General features: G+C 45.6%; 4 non-coding genes across 4 annotated transcripts; 2 read left to right on the top strand and 2 right to left on the bottom strand.

The window, feature by feature from the left end:
* The first annotated feature begins 7697 nt into the window (after positions 1–7697).
* LOC140317389 (U5 spliceosomal RNA) lies at positions 7698–7811 on the top strand. Its single transcript, XR_011917708.1, has one exon. It is a non-coding gene; the product is annotated as a U5 spliceosomal RNA (small nuclear RNA).
* A 316-nt stretch (positions 7812–8127) lies between these two features.
* Positions 8128–8318, top strand: LOC140317250 (U2 spliceosomal RNA). The gene has a single exon (XR_011917580.1). It is a non-coding gene; the product is annotated as a U2 spliceosomal RNA (small nuclear RNA).
* Positions 8319–10953: 2635 nt separating this feature from the next.
* Positions 10954–11144, bottom strand: LOC140317236 (U2 spliceosomal RNA). Its single transcript, XR_011917568.1, has one exon. It is a non-coding gene; the product is annotated as a U2 spliceosomal RNA (small nuclear RNA).
* A 316-nt stretch (positions 11145–11460) lies between these two features.
* On the bottom strand, positions 11461–11574 carry LOC140317201 (U5 spliceosomal RNA). The gene has a single exon (XR_011917535.1). It is a non-coding gene; the product is annotated as a U5 spliceosomal RNA (small nuclear RNA).
* Positions 11575–12386: the final 812 nt, after the last annotated feature.

Raw genomic sequence — 12386 nt, 5'->3', positions numbered from 1 at the left:
TTTAACCTTTTCTTACCCGCTTTTTACCAACTATGGTTGGACATTCACACCTTCTTACAGCAGAACACCTCCGCTCCCTTTTTTGATTATGTATGGTTTGACATTCGCACCTTCTCTCACCCGCCTTTTACTATGGTCGGCCATTCACAGCTTCCTCTCCACCATACTTGTATGGTGGGATATTCACACCCACTTGCATCCGAAGACCTCCGCCCCCACTTTTGTTGATATTTAGTCGGTCATTCGCAGCTTACCCGCTTTTGGCAAACTATGGCCTTCTTGCAGCCAAACACCTCTGATCTCGCTTTTGATGATGTAAGGTTGGGCATTCAGACCTTGCTTCACCTGCTTTTCACCAAATATAGTCGGACATTCACACCTTCTTGCAGCCGAACACTTCCGCTCCACCTTTTAGTGTTCTATCACACCTTTTTTTCACCGCATTTTATACATTATGGTCGGAAATTTTCAACCACTCTCATCCGAAGACCTCTCCTCCCGCTTTCTTTAATATATTTGAACTTTAGTCGGAGACATTCAAACCTTCTTGCAGCTGAACCACCTCCGCTCCCTGTTTTGATCATATATGGTCTGGCAATACTACCTTTTCTTACCCGTTTGTGAGTAATTATGGCTGGACATTCACACCTACTTGCAGCCGAACACAACCTCTCTCGCTTTTGATGATGTATGGACCGGCATTTTTACCTTTTCTAACACATTTTTCAGCAATTATGGTCGGAGATTCACACCTACTCACAGCCGAACAACTCCGCTCCCGCATTTGATGATGTATAGTCGGGCATTCTCACCCTTTCTCATCAGCTTTTTGCAAATTATGATCTGACATTCACACCTACTTGCAGTCGAAAAGCTCTGCTCCCGCTTTTGATTATGTTTGGTTGGATATTCGAACCTTTTCTTAACTGCTTTTTACATATTTTGGTTGGACGTTCACACCTTCTTGTAGCCGAACACTTCCACTCCTGCTTTTGATGATGTATGGTTGGGCATTCACACCTTTTTTTTGCCCATTTTTCAGGAATTATGGGTGGACATTCACACCTTGCAGCTGAACACCTCCTATCCCACTTATGATCATGTGCGGTTTGATTTTGGAAAAGTTTCTTTCATGTTTTCTAGCAATTATTGATGGACATTTAGACCTTCTTGCAGCTGAACACCTCCGCTTCCGCTTTTGATCATACATTGTCAGGCATTCGCACCTTGTCTTACCCACTTTTTATAAACTTTAGTCGAACAGTCACACCTACTTGCAGCCGAACACAACCTCTCTCGCTTTTGATGATGTATGGACCGGCATTCTTACCTTTTCTAACACATTTTTCAGCAATTATGGTCGGAGATTCACACCTACTCACAGCCGAACAACTCCGCTCCCGCATTTGATGGTGTATAGTCGGGCATTCTCACCCTTTCTCATCAGCTTTTTGCAAATTATGATCTGACATTCACACCTACTTGCAGTCGAACAGCTCTGCTCCCGCTTTTGATTATGTTTGGTTGGATATTCGAACCTTTTCTTAACTGCTTTTTACAAACTTTGGTTGGACGTTCACACCTTCTTGTAGCCGAACACATGCACTCCTGCTTTTGATGATGTATGGTTGGGCATTCGCACCTTTTTTTTACCCATTTTTCAGGTATTATGGGTGGACATTCACACCTTCTTGCAGCTGAACACCTCCTCTCCCACTTATGATCATGTGTGGTTTGATTTTCGAAAATTTTCTTTCATGTTTTCTAGCAATTATTGATGGACATTTAGACCTTCTTGCAGCTGAACACCACCTCTCCCGATTTTGATGATGTATGGACCGGCATTTTTACCTTTTCTAACACATTTTTCAGCAATTATGGTCGGAGATTCACACCTACTCACAGCCGAACAACTCCGCTCCCGCATTTGATGATGTATAGTCGGGCATTCTCACCCTTTCTCATCAGCTTTTTGCAAATTATGATCTGACATTCACACCTACTTCCAGTTGAACAGCTCTGCTCCCGCTTTTGATTATGTTTGGTTAGATATTCGAACCTTTTCTTAACTGCTTTTTACAAACTTTGGTCGGACGTTCACACCTTCTTGCAGCCGAACACCTACGCTTCCGGTTTTGATAGTGTATATTCGGGCATACGAACCTTTTCTTACCCGCTTTTTACAAACCAAGGTCGGACTTTCACACCTTCTCTTAGCTGAACAACTCCGCTCCCTCTTTTGATTGTGTACAGTCGGGTAATTTAACCTTTTCTTACCCGCTTTTTACCATCTATGGTCGGACATTCACACCGTCTTACAGCGGAACACCTCCGCTCCCTCTTTTGATGATGTATGGTTAGGCATTCGCACCTTTTCTTACCCATTTTTCAGTAATTATGGGTAGACATTCACACCTTCTTGCAGCTGAACACCTCCTCTCCCGCTTATGATCATGTGCAGTTTGATATTCGAAAATTTTCTTTCATGTTTTCTAGCAATTATTGATAGACATTCAGACCGTCTTGCAGCTGAACACCTCCGCTCCCACTTTTGATGGTGTATAGTCGGGCTTTCGAGCCTTTTCTTCCCCGGTTTTTACAAATTATGGTTGGACATTCAGACCTTCTTGCAGCCGAAAACCTCCACTCCCTCTTTTGATCATACATTGTCGGGCATTCGCACCTTTTCTTACCCGCTTTTTACAAACCATGGTCGGACTTTCACACCTTTTAGTAGCCGAACAACTCCGCTCCCGCTATTGATTGTGTACAGTCGGGAATTTTAACCTGTTCTTACCCGCTTTTTACCAACTATGGTTGGACATTCACACCTTCTTACAGCAGAACACCTCCGCTCCCTGTTTTGATTATGTATGGTTTGACATTCGCACCTTCTCTCACCCGCCTTTTACTATGGTCGGCCATTCACAGCTTCCTCTCCACCATACTTGTATGGTGGGATATTCACACCCACTTGCATCCGAAGACCTCCGCCCCCACTTTTGTTGATATTTAGTCGGTCATTCGCACCTTACCCGCTTTTGGCAAACTATGGCCTTCTTGCAGCCAAACACCTCTGATCTCGCTTTTGATGATGTAAGGTTGGGCATTCAGACCTTGCTTCACCTGCTTTTCACCAAATATAGTCGGACATTCACACCCACTTGCATCCGAAGACCTCCGCCCCAAATTTTGTTGATATTTAGTCGGACATTCGCACCTTACCCGCTTTTGGCAAACTATGGCCTTCTTGCAGCCAAACACCTCTGATCTCGCTTTTGATGATGTAAGGTTGGGCATTCAGACCTTGCTTCACCTGCTTTTCACCAAATATAGTCGAACATTCACACCTTCTTGCAGCCGAACACTTCCGCTCCACCTTTTAGTGTTCTATCACACCTTTTTTTCACCGCATTTTATACATTATGGTTGGAAATTTTCAACCACTCTCATCCGAAGACCTCTCCTCCCGCTTTTGTTAATATATTTGAACTTTAGTCGGACATTCAAACCTTCTTGCAGCTGAACCACCTCCGCTCCCTGTTTTGATCATATATGGTCTGGCAATACTACCTTTTCTTACCCGTTTGTGAGTAATTATGGCTGGACATTCACACCTACTTGCAGCCGAACACAACCTCTCTCGCTTTTGATGATGTATGGACCGGCATTCTTACCTTTTCTAACACATTTTTCAGCAATTATGGTCGGAGATTCACACCTACTCACAGCCGAACAACTCCGCTCCCGCATTTGATGGTGTATAGTCGGGCATTCTCACCCTTTCTCATCAGCTTTTTGCAAATTATGATCTGACATTCACACCTACTTGCAGTCGAACAGCTCTGCTCCCGCTTTTGATTATGTATGGTTGGATATTCGAACCTTTTCTTAACTGCTTTTTACAAACTTTGGTTGGACGTTCACACCTTCTTGTAGCCGAACACATGCACTCCTGCTTTTGATGATGTATGGTTGGGCATTCGCACCTTTTTTTTACCCATTTTTCAGGTATTATGGGTGGACATTCACACCTTCTTGCAGCTGAACACCTCCTCTCCCACTTATGATCATGTGTGGTTTGATTTTCGAAAATTTTCTTTCATGTTTTCTAGCAATTATTGATGGACATTTAGACCTTCTTGCAGCTGAACACCACCTCTCCCGATTTTGATTATGTATGGACCGGCATTTTTACCTTTTCTAACACATTTTTCAGCAATTATGGTTGGAGATTCACACCTACTCACAGCCGAACAACTCCGCTACCGCATTTGATGGTGTATAGTCGGGCATTCTCACCCTTTCTCATCAGCTTTTTGCAAATTATGATCTGACATTCACACCTACTTCCAGTCGAACAGCTCTGCTCCCGCTTTTGATTATGTTTGGTTAGATATTCGAACCTTTTCTTAACTGCTTTTTACAAACTTTGGTCGGACGTTCACAATATCTTGCAGCCGAACACCTCCGCTTCCGCTTTTGATGGTGTATATTCGGGCATACGAACCTTTTCTTACCCGCTTTTTACAAACCAAGGTCGGACTTTCACACCTTCTCTTAGCTGAACAACTCCGCTCCCTCTTTTGATTGTGTACAGTCGGGTAATTTAACCTTTTCTTACCCGCTTTTTACCATCTATGGTCGGACATTCACACTGTCTTACAGCGGAACACCTCCGCTCCCTCTTTTGATGATGTATGGTTAGGCATTCGCACCTTTTCTTACCCATTTTTCAGTAATTATGGGTAGACATTCACACCTTCTTGCAGCTGAACACCTCCGCTCCCACTTTTGATGGTGTATAGTCGGGCTTTCGAGCCTTTTCTTCCCCGGTTTTTACAAATTATGGTTGGACATTCAGACCTTCTTGCAGCCGAAAACCTCCACTCCCTCTTTTGATCATACATTGTCGGGCATTCGCACCTTTTCTTACCCGCTTTTTACAAACCATGGTCGGACTTTCACACCTTTTAGTAGCCGAACAACTCCGCTCCCGCTATTGATTGTGTACAGTCGGGTATTTTAACCTTTTCTTACCCGCTTTTTACCAACTATGGTTGGACATTCACACCTTCTTACAGCAGAACACCTCCGCTCCCTTTTTTGATTATGTATGGTTTGACATTCGCACCTTCTCTCACCCGCCTTTTACTATGGTCGGCCATTCACAGCTTCCTCTCCACCATACTTGTATGGTGGGATATTCACACCCACTTGCATCCGAAGACCTCCGCCCCCACTTTTGTTGATATTTAGTCGGTCATTCGCAGCTTACCCGCTTTTGGCAAACTATGGCCTTCTTGCAGCCAAACACCTCTGATCTCGCTTTTGATGATGTAAGGTTGGGCATTCAGACCTTGCTTCACCTGCTTTTCACCAAATATAGTCGGACATTCACACCTTCTTGCAGCCAAACACTTCCGCTTTTAGTGTTCTATGAGGCATTCACATATTTTTTTTCACCGTATTTTATAGATTATGGTTGGAAATTCTCACCCACTCTCATCCGAAGACCTCTCCTCCCGCTTTTGTTAATATATAGTCGGGCATTCGAACCTTTTCTTACCCGCTTTTTACAAATTATGGTCGAACATTCACACCTACTTGCAGCTGAATACTTCCGCTCCACCTTTTAGGTATGTATGGTTGGCATTTGCACCTCTTTTTATACTGATTGCTGAAGATTAAGTTGTTCTTTCTCAAACTACAAATTTTTTTTAATTGTTGAAACTTGATTTGAAGTGGATAAATAAGGAGGACAAACAGTTTTAAGTCAGGCTGATAGAAGGAATTAATTTTATAGCAAAATCTGTATTTCGTCATATGTCGAGAGATGCTTATTGCTGAAGAAGTTCTTTCTCATTCTACAAAGTACAACGTTGTTTATCGTTGAAACTTGATTAGACATGAATAAATATGAAGGACAAAGCAGTCTTAACTTGGTTTGAGTTAATGAATTCGTTTTATAGGAGAATCCGAATTCGTGCATAACTCATAAAATAGAGCTTATTTTCGGATTCCTGAAGAATGAGTCTGGTTCTTTCTCATAATACAAAGTTTGTTGTTTATTGTTGAAACTTCATCAGAAGTGAAGAAATAAATGAATGCCTATCAACAAATGTGGGATCTAATCTCTAGTGCTTCCTCTAAAATAATTTCCTTTCTCAATTTAGAAATGTGTGTGTGTAAGTCACAACACCCGTGACACCAAAACGGCTTTCTTTTCTCTCTTTTCTCTACACTCTGCACTGTGAGAACACACACCAAATCAGAAAGGCTTTTTTCTCTCTTTTCTACATTATGGACTGTGGGGACACAAAACCGCTCTCTCTTTTTTTTTTTTGATTGTGTGCCAGGGCGTTGTCTCACGTATTAGATTATGCTTAAGATACGAATGGGTTTATCAGTCACATCAGAATCCATACATACTGATCCTCCCGTAATAAAATGGTCGGATCTTATCAAACACACTTTGTTTCTTGTGACAATCAAGTCAGCGAAACAGCGTATACACGTCAAGACACTGAATCAAGTTTGCCACAAGAACTCATAAGTTTGGCAGTATTGCTCTGCCGTCAGCAATCATACACCCATTTTATTTTCGTGAGACATGTGCAGGCACCTGTTCATCTACTGTTCTATCACTATGAATTAGTTTATCTATTATCAATAAGGATACTTCTACAACTACTATCAAAGTATGTCCAGACTTCTTATGTTGTCAGTTGCTATATATGAATAAGTGGGTAGCTACTGACAAGCATTAAGCATGTCACACAGCCCAAACATATAACATTTCAGGACACACCACACAGTTAACAACCACCGTGAAGTGTCAAAGCCCAAACATGTAACATTCAACAGGACACTTACACAACACATTCAAATCAAACAGTCAGACAACATACAAGAACATATACCCCAGCCGGCATTGCTCCCTGCCTATTTTCCTACAGCTCACTATGTGTGCGCACACCTTTATTCACAAACTCTTCAACTTATACTCTTTTACCGAAGCTGCTACAGCTCGATTGGCCGAATACCGAATAATCCTAATTCGATGAATTTGACATCTGCCTTACATGTAACAGATTAGCGGTTTAGCAGTTTTAATTTAGTTTGAGTGAAGGAATTCATTTTATAGCAAAATCCGAAATCGTGAAGAACTCATGAAAGTAAGCTTATTCTCGGATTCCTGAAACTTTAGATTTGCTATTTCTTTTACTGCAAAGTACAACGTTGGTTTTTTTGTTTAAATCTTTCAAGACATGGTAAATATGAAGGACAAAGCAGTTTTAACATAGTTTGAGTGAAGGAATTCATTTTATTGATAAAATCCCAAGAGTCTGCTGAGAAAAGAGAGTGAATGCGAAGTAGACTTTAACACGGCTCTGGGAGCGAGCCGAGTGCGGGCTAACCGGGAGAATTGCTTGAAAGAAACGCGACACCGAATGAGCGGTCAGAACAAAGCCTCAATACGGTGTTCCCGTGGTGTTTTTGTTGCTGCCTTGTCTTTTGCACAGAGTAAAAGACAAGGCAGCCATCGAATAGGGCCCGATTGTTCCTACTTGGTCAGCCGAGGAGCAAGGGGGGGGGGGGGGGGGGAGCAAGCGTTTCAACCAAGCAAAGCTCACCATGGGGAAGGTGGCTATGCCAACTAGCCTGATGCCCTGCTCCCGCAGTGACGGATAATCGTACTCTGGTTTCTCTTCATAACGTACAAGTCTTTCACCTTTTACTAAAGACTTCTGTGGAGAGCAGCACTAATGAGTTGTTTCTATTTTTGGCAGGCTTTACCTTTGCGGGTGAAGCCCTTTCTGTCTGTGCAAAAGAAATCTTGTTACTGTGCAGAGTGACTTCTCTGAGTAGAGTCGCCTTACTTGTTGCGACTGTGCCGATGTTCGAAGCTGGAGTGAAAAGTTGTTGCTTGAATGGTGCTTGCTGGAGCGTGCGGGAGTGCAAAGTTATACCATTTAAAAGGGCTGAAGAGTGCTCAGTGCAGCGGGTGGGCGGAGGTGCAAAGTGACACTCTGGCCACCTATGGCCATAAAAAGAACAGGGGTGTTAGCGGACAAGTGCGCATTGTGCCAGGAAGGGCCCTCGGACGTGAACCAGTGGACAGTTGTCGCTTCTCGGCCTTTTGGCTAAGATCAAGTGTAGTATCTGTTCTTATCAGTTTAATATCTGATATGTCCTCTATACGAGGACTACATATTAAATGGATTTTTAGCAATAGGAGTTGAAAAAGTAGCTTGCTCCGTTCACTCCAAGCATTGACCCCGTACTGCAGTGCCGCTGGGAACGGTGCGCTCTTCTCTACTCTTGTGAAAAAGCAAACAGCGGTGCAGGATGCAAGTTTCAGGGAGCCCAAGATGAAACTTTCTTTTAGTCTGCTGAGAAAAGAGAGTGAATGCGATGTAGACTTTAACCCGGCTATGGGAGCGAGCCGAGTGTCGGCTAACCGGGAGAATTGCTTGAAAGAAACGCCATACCAAATGAGCGGTCAGAACAAAGCCTCAATACGGTGTTCCCGTTGTGTTTTTGTTGCTGCCGCTGTTTGCTTTTTCACAAGAGCGCACCTGTTGAGGGGGGCTCTGGGGGGGCCTGGGTGATGGTGGGTCTCAGGCCCGGGCTGCTGCGACTGGTGTGACCGGGTGGTTTGTTTGTTTGTTTTTTGTTGTTGTTTGTTTGTTTTTTGTAGAGGTCCTCCGGAGTGGGGTTGGGTTGAGTGGGGTGGGGCGGGATGGGTACCTTCTGGGGGTACAGTAGCTCCCAGAATATGGTCGCTGCAGGCCCCGAGCCTGGTGGACATCAGGCCCTCCTGTCCTGTTTTGGCTCCCTGGTAGCGGGGATGCCTATTGCAGCCAGTCCCTGGCTGCCCCCAGTGTATATCCCCATTCTCCCTTCTGGCTCCTGTACACAGCACACACTCACACATGAAGGGTTTTGGGGGCGTGTGTGTTCGGTGGGGTGTAGTGGACTCTGCAGTAGTTGCACTCTGCAGTTCCCACCCCTGTTTTAATTACACCTTAGACATTACTACTTATCAAACACACTCACACACACACATTAGGTCTTGGGGGGTGGTTACACTGAGTGGCATCTGGTGGGCGGGGCTCTTTGGGTATGTAGGCTGCCCAGAGGGCCACGCTCCCAGTTCTACAAGTTTGGCTGCCCCTCAATTTTAATTGCTCACTATTAGAAAATATTGAAGAGCCAGAAGGGTGAGGGGAGGGGTCTTCTTCGCACACCCCTGCTTCCTGGTTGCTGCTCGGGGCGGGAGGGGCCAGGAGGATTAATTAATTGTTCTGCTGGTTTGGGGTCTGTGGTGGCTGGGGGGCTGCTGGCCCCCTGGTGTGCCCGCTGCACTACACCCCAGCGGAGTCGAGGGAGGGAGGACGTGTGGATGTATGGGACATGAAAGTGTGTGTGGTAATGATTGGGCCTGGATCTTGGACTTGCTGTCGCCTGGCCTGCCTGTGCTTCTCCCGATGGGGGGGGCGGCGTGGCCTCTCTCCGCTGCTCGCGACTTCACCCACCTGTGGGCACGTCTTGACTCCCAGGGCACTTGGCCAGGGGTGCTGGGGCAGGCGCTGACCCACTGTGTGGCTGTCTGGGGCGCTTGGCCCTCCTGGGTATTGGGTGGGGCCTCTGTCGGGGGGTTTGGGGGCGCTCGGGCTCCTGGGGCCCGGATCCAGTGCACGGCCCATGTCTGGGCGGCTGGGGCCTGGCGACGTCGGTGGGCTGTTGCCCCTGGCTCCCGGAGGGCCTCTGCCCTATGCTTATGGGGGCTCTTTCCGGGGGCTTCCTCTGCAGTCTTCTGGGTGGATGCGTGGTTGCTCCTGCGGTGGGCTTCCTGGGTTCTGTGCTCTGTGGGGGCTGCTGGTGGCCTGGGTCTTGTGGCCCTCTCTGCCTGCTTCTGATTGCTTGGGGGGGCTGTGGATTGTGGCCCTGTACGCTTATACACTCATAACTAAGCACGGTTATCATGTAGGTCCTGTGCCATGGGTGTTGCATGTTCTCACACACACACAACCACATTCATTAGTCCAGTAGTATGGTCGCTAAGCAGTTGATGTATTATCATGTCGTCTCAGGTCATCTATATCCACAGCTGTGTTGTATGCGATGTATGTTCTGTTTTTCTCTTCTTTCCTCTTCTTCTTTCCTTGTCCCCCGGTCCGGTTCAGTTCTATTACATGTCATATATTGTAAACAGAAATAAATAAATGGGCATCAAGGGGAGCTTTACATTTATAAAACTTCCCTTGGCAAAGCAAATCTGTTTGGCATCAAAGGTATTCAGACTACAATTCTGCTGCCATAATGCTGAACACGATAAGGGGAAAAAAAAAAAAAAGTAAAGAAGACAGTTCTGCCGAAAGCCAGGGACTAGACCTGTTCTAAGTTCTGTACTTTTTAAAAGGGAGCCAACACAGGACAGGAGGGCCTGATGTCCACCAGGCTCGGGGCCTGCAGCGACCATATTCTGGGAGCTACTGTACCCCCAGAAGGTACCCATCCCGCCCCACCCCACTCAACCCAACCCCACTCCGGAGGACCTCTACAAAAAACAAACAAACAACAACAAAAAACATACAAACAAACCACCCGGTCACACCAGTCGCAGCAGCCCGGGCCTGAGACCCACCATCACCCAGGCCCCCCCAGGCCCCCCCTCAACAGGTGCGCTCTTGTGAAAAAGCAAACAGCGGCAGCAACAAAAACACAACGGGAACACCGTATTGAGGCTTTGTTCTGACCGCTCATTTGGTATGGCGTTTCTTTCAAGCAATTCTCCCGGTTAGCCCGCACTCGACTCGCTCCCAGAGCCGTGTTAAAGTCTACTTCGCATTCACTCTCTTTTCTCAGCAGACTAAAAGAAAGTTTCATCTTGGGCTCCCTGAAACTTGCATCCTGCACCGCTGTTTGCTTTTTCACAAGAGTAGAGAAGAGCGCACCGTTCCCAGCGGCACTGCAGTACGGGGTCAATGCTTGGAGTGAACGGAGCAAGCTACTTTTTCAACTCCTATTGCTAAAAATCCATTTAATATGTAGTCCTCGTATAGAGGACATATCAGATATTAAACTGATAAGAACAGATACTACACTTGATCTTAGCCAAAAGGCCGAGAAGCGACAACTGTCCACTGGTTCACGTCCGAGGGCCCTTCCTGGCACAATGCGCACTTGTCCGCTAACACCCCTGTTCTTTTTATGGCCATAGGTGGCCAGAGTGTCACTTTGCACCTCCGCCCACCTGCTGCACTGAGCACTCTTCAGCCCTTTTAAATGGTATAACTTTGCACTCCCGCACGCTCCAGCAAGCACCATTCAAGCAACAACTTTGCACTCCAGCTTCGAACATCGGCACAGTCGCAACAAGTAAGGCGACTCTACTCAGAGAAGTCACTCTGCACAGTAACAAGATTTCTTTTGCACAGACAGAAAGGGCTTCACCCGCAAAGGTAAAGCCTGCCAAAAATAGAAACAACTCATTAGTGCTGCTCTCCACAGAAGTCTTTAGTAAAAGGCGAAAGACTTGTACGTTATGAAGAGAAACCAGAGTACGATTATCCGTCACTGCGGGAGCAGGGCATCAGGCTAGTTGGCATAGCCACCTTCCCCATGGTGAGCTTTGCTTGGTTGAGACGCTTGCCCCCCCCCCCCCCCCCCCCCTTGCTCCTCGGCTGACCAAGTAGGAACAATCGGGCCCTATTCGATGGCTGCCTTGTCTTTTACTCTGTGCAAAAGACAAGGCAGCAACAAAAACACCACGGGAAAACCGTATTGAGGCTTTGTTCTGACCGCTCATTCGGTGTCGCGTTTCTTTCAAGCAATTCTCCCGGTTAGCCCGCACTCGGCTCGCTCCCAGAGCCGTGTTAAAGTCTACTTCGCATTCACTCTCTTTTCTCAGCAGACTTTTGGGATTTTATCAATAAAATGAATTCCTTCACTCAAACTATGTTAAAACTGCTTTGTCCTTCATATTTACCATGTCTTGAAAGATTTAAACAAAAAAAACAACGTTGTACTTTGCAGTAAAAGAAATAGCAAATCTAAAGTTTCAGGAATCCGAGAATAAGCTTACTTTCATGAGTTCTTCACGATTTCGGATTTTGCTATAAAATGAATTCCTTCACTCAAACTAAATTAAAAATGCTAAACCGCTAATCTGTTACATGTAAGGCAGATGTCAAATTCACCGAATTAGGATTATTCGGTATTCGGCCAATCGAGCTGTAGCAGCTTCGGTAAAAGAGTATAAGTTGAAGAGTTTGTGAATAAAGGTGTGCGCACACATGGTGAGCTGTAGGAAAATAGGCAGGGAGCAATGCCGACTGGGGTATATGTTCTTGTATGTTGTCTGACTGTTTGATTTG

The sequence above is a fragment of the Leuresthes tenuis genome, unplaced genomic scaffold (assembly GCF_036924035.1).
Source record: "Leuresthes tenuis unplaced genomic scaffold, fLeuTen1.0.hap1 SCAF_10, whole genome shotgun sequence".
NCBI lineage: Eukaryota > Metazoa > Chordata > Actinopteri > Atheriniformes > Atherinopsidae > Leuresthes > Leuresthes tenuis.
Note: the sequence above shows the minus strand (reverse complement) of the source record. Positions and strands in the feature narration are given on the sequence as shown.